The sequence below is a fragment of the Egretta garzetta genome, unplaced genomic scaffold, assembly GCF_000687185.1.
Source record: "Egretta garzetta isolate BGI_Z169 unplaced genomic scaffold, ASM68718v1 scaffold417, whole genome shotgun sequence".
Classification (NCBI taxonomy): Eukaryota; Metazoa; Chordata; class Aves; order Pelecaniformes; family Ardeidae; genus Egretta; species Egretta garzetta.
Genome location: NW_009260227.1, coordinates 1,574,878 through 1,578,465, shown reverse-complemented (window position 1 = coordinate 1,578,465; position 3,588 = coordinate 1,574,878). Strand labels below are relative to the sequence as shown.

The following is a 3,588-nucleotide window of genomic DNA, read 5'->3' as shown; positions in this document are numbered from 1 at the left end:
CCCCCCCCCCCGCGGCCGGGGTGCTACCCCCGCCCTGCCTCTCCTGCGGTGAGCCCGGCTGCTTGGGTTTCTGTTATCGCCTCCACCCGATAGCGTGGCACGCATAGAAACCGTGCCGCCCCGGCGCTGCTGCAGCAGAAATGAAACAGCCAGGCCCTTCTTAGGGCATCTGCCAAGCCACCCTGTTCCCCTCTAACTGCCACCTGCGTTAAGAGCTGCATTTACTGTAAGACCCCCAAAGCCTCCAACCCAGCCGCTGTCAGGCGTCAGCCCACCCAGGTACTCGGGGTTGGGATGGCAATGCCAGCCCAGGGCAGCTTCCCTGCAGTGCCGGTGTGCACCTGCAGCTCCCCCCAAAATCCCCGAGGCATTCTGCAGGTCCAGACCAGGCTGCTCCCCCACGCAGGCAGCTCGCTACATCACCTCCGCCTCCACGGGGAAGGGACTGGGTGCCCAGGATCATCCTCTGGGGGACCCCAGACCCTGGCCCAGCTGGGGGTTCTCCTCTCACTCTCTCCCAAGGGCCATGCCCCCCCCCCCGTAGCCTCAGCCCCGTCCCACGAGGAGCAGCAACAGCTATTTACGATTGCTGGTAGGAGTCCAAAACAGATAACGTTGATTTGCACCTCATTTTTAAGCAGCTGGGCTGAGACTGAGCAGCAGTAACTGGCAATGTCCTAGATACCAGGATTAACTCATTTTGAACCATCCGAATGAGTAATTATTACTGCAATTACTTTAAACTCAGGGTTACATTCTACAGCGATGGCATGATAAAACAGCTAAGATTAGTTTAACTTGAAGAAACCCGGTATGGCCAGGCCTCTCCGGGAATGAAAAGGGGACATTGTTTCAGGTCTGCTGCGCTGCATACCAGCGTATCAATCACCCTCTTATCAGGAGAAACAGCCCCCGGTCCCTCCTGCCTCTGCTCCAGCCCATGCAGCTCCTGCAGCGAGCCATGGTGGAGGTGCGGAGGGACCCCCCCACCCCATTCCCCTGGAGCGGGGGCCGTGCCGTGCCACCCCGCGGGAGGCAAACCAGCTCCTGCAGCATGCAAATCTCCTGGAAGCAGCCCATGAAGCCACAGCTGGGCGTGAAAGCGCCGATGCCCCCCCCCCGCACCCCGCAGTAAGGATGCTCCCCCAGGGCCATAGCTCACTGCGACGTGCCCAACGCTTGGGCTGCTCCAGGGAAAGTGCTTCGTCAGCAGAACAGCAGGGCAGGGCCAGCACCGCTCCTCCTGCCCCCGCCACCGCCCCGTCCCTGCGGCAATGCTGCTCCACCAGGCCAGGGCTCGGAGCTGCTCCCGCCGAGCATCGCCCCTGGGAGCTCCCGGCTGCACCCGCTCATCCTGGAAGGAAAGGCTTCCTTCCCCGGCACAGCTCGCCTGGTCAGCCCCAGCACCTCGCCGCCCCTAAGGACAGGAGCTTTGCTCCAGCCTGGGTGAGCAGGCATGGAGGGGAAGGAAGAGATCCTGCAGGGATCCTGTGTATTTTGGATGGTTAATGAGTCTCCTGGGTTGTTGCAGCCAAAAGCTTTGGGGAAGGGGATTGAAGCTCTGTGCTTGTGTTAGAGATCAAAACGAGATCCCCCGTGCTGCCCCGCGGGGATCACGCGTCTTCCCCCAGCACTGGCCAGGGCCACCAGCAGGATGCGGGTACATCTGTGCCGGCTGCGAGACCCCATCCCCACCCCGGTGCCACGTCCCCAGCGCCAGTGGGGCAGGAGCTGCAGCGGAGGGAGGCTGGGGCTCCCCAGAGTAACGCCAAGCACCGCCCAGGGTGCAGGGCACAGAAGCCGCCTACCCCTCATCCTGCCCCAGCCCCTGCGGGGCTATGGGCAACCGGAGGAGATCAAAGCAACCCCACAAGAGACATCTCAGGCAGCTCAGCACTGCCCACAGCTTCCTTCCAAGGGGGAGGGCGGATGCGTCCCCTCCACGTCTGCCGCAGCCTCGGGTGAGAAATGGCACTCACCCCCCGGCAAACACAGCCTGGTCTGAGCGGGGTCCCTGGGGGACCCAGCCAGGGACCCGCGGCAGCAGGGCTCTGGGCTGTGCTGGCAGGAAAACTCTGTTATTTCATTTCTCCAGCCAGCACGGGGACGGGGGGAGCGTGGGGCCGTACTCAGCCCCTTCCGCTCCCTGCCCTGACCACAGTGCAGACCGCTGCCCACGGGCAGAAGCGAAAGGGCTTGCTGGGGTCAGGGGGCCCTTTCACAGCCGCTTTTCTTTCCCCTGGCACGCAGGGTGCCGAGCTCCCGTGCGGGGTGCCGAGCTCCCAGGACAGCCCCCGCTGGGCCCCCTCCTGCAGGAGCCCTTCATTTCAGAGGCTGTAATTCGGCTGGGCTGCTCCGGCGCTTGCCGGAGGGAGCAGCAGTGAGCACGGAGAGGGTCTCCCTTCCCCAACTCCATTTGCACTCGGAAACTTTCCAAAATAGCTATTCCGGGCTAATTATTCCATTCTGGAAGTGGATTAAGCTAAAGCGGAAAAAGGCACTCTTATTCTGGAATATGAGCATCCGCACAGGGGCCTCTGCTGAAAGAGTTGTTTTGGAAGAGCTATTTTGGTGAATCACCAAGTATAAAAAGCCCCCAGATGACCTCTCCTCTTCGGGCATCGCTGCCCAGTGTCTTCCCCGACACACGTGGCGCAGCGAGCCCGCAAGCCCCTCGTTTTGTCCCTCCCAGAGCCACAACTCGGGGGAAGATGGGGCACTACTTGTTTGCAGGGGTGGGGGAAAGGTGCTACAAGGAGGGTCCCCTATCCCCGTGCCCCCCCTCGGAGGCAGCCCCTACCTGGCAGGCACGTGCAGTCATAGGTGGTGTCCCCAATCTGGCGGCACGTCCCCCCGTTCTGGCAGGGCGAGGGGTTGCAGGGCACGTAGAGGTGCTCGCAGTTCTGCCCGGTGTACGCCGGCTTGCAGGAGCACTGGTAGGTGCCCACCTCGTTGGTGCAGGTCCCACTGTTCTTGCAGATGGGTGGCGAGATGTTGCACTCGTTCACGTCTTGCTTGCAGTTGGCCCCGTGGAAGCCGGCGGTGCACCGGCAGATGTAGTGGGCTTCAAAGGGGACGCACAGGCCCCCGTTGGCACAGGGGTTGGAGGCGCAGGGGTCGGCCTGCTGGCAGGTTTTGCCTGGGGAGGGCAGAGAGGGAGGATGAGGATGCAAACTGCAGCTCAGGCACTCGGTGGGAGCGATCTTTGTGCTGGGGCGGCAGACCCGGCCTCTGGGACTGTGTTCACGGGGAGTGCAACTAATTCCTCCCACTTCTCCGCGGTAAAACCCTCACTCTTGTGGGACGTTTGCAGGTCACCCAGCCAGGGACCCTCCCAAGCCCCAACTCGGGTTTGCAGACCGTCCCCCCACCTTCCCCCCAGCATTGGAGGAAGCCGAAATCAGAGGCAGTGCGCTTCTCCATCCATGGGGGTTTTCCAGGAGCAACCCGTCACAGGCTGTCCCTCTCCCCCCATGGCTGGGTCACCATGTCCCCACGCCACGCGGTGGCACCGCCTCACCTGACCAGCCTGGCGGGCAGCGGCACTTGTACTCGCTGAGCGTCAGCAGGGCGCCGGTGGCCCCGTTG

At 62.8% G+C, this 3,588-nt stretch overlaps 1 protein-coding gene across 1 annotated transcript in view; it reads right to left on the bottom strand.

Moving 5' to 3' along the window:
* Positions 1-2,874, bottom strand: part of NOTCH1 (notch receptor 1) — a 23,201-nt gene extending 20,327 nt beyond the window's left edge. The window contains exon 1 of the mRNA XM_035897652.1: positions 2,801-2,874. The gene's annotated coding sequence lies outside the window, so the exon portion shown is untranslated. The remainder of the gene's footprint in view (positions 1-2,800) is intronic.
* Between the last annotated feature and the right edge of the window lie 714 nt (positions 2,875-3,588).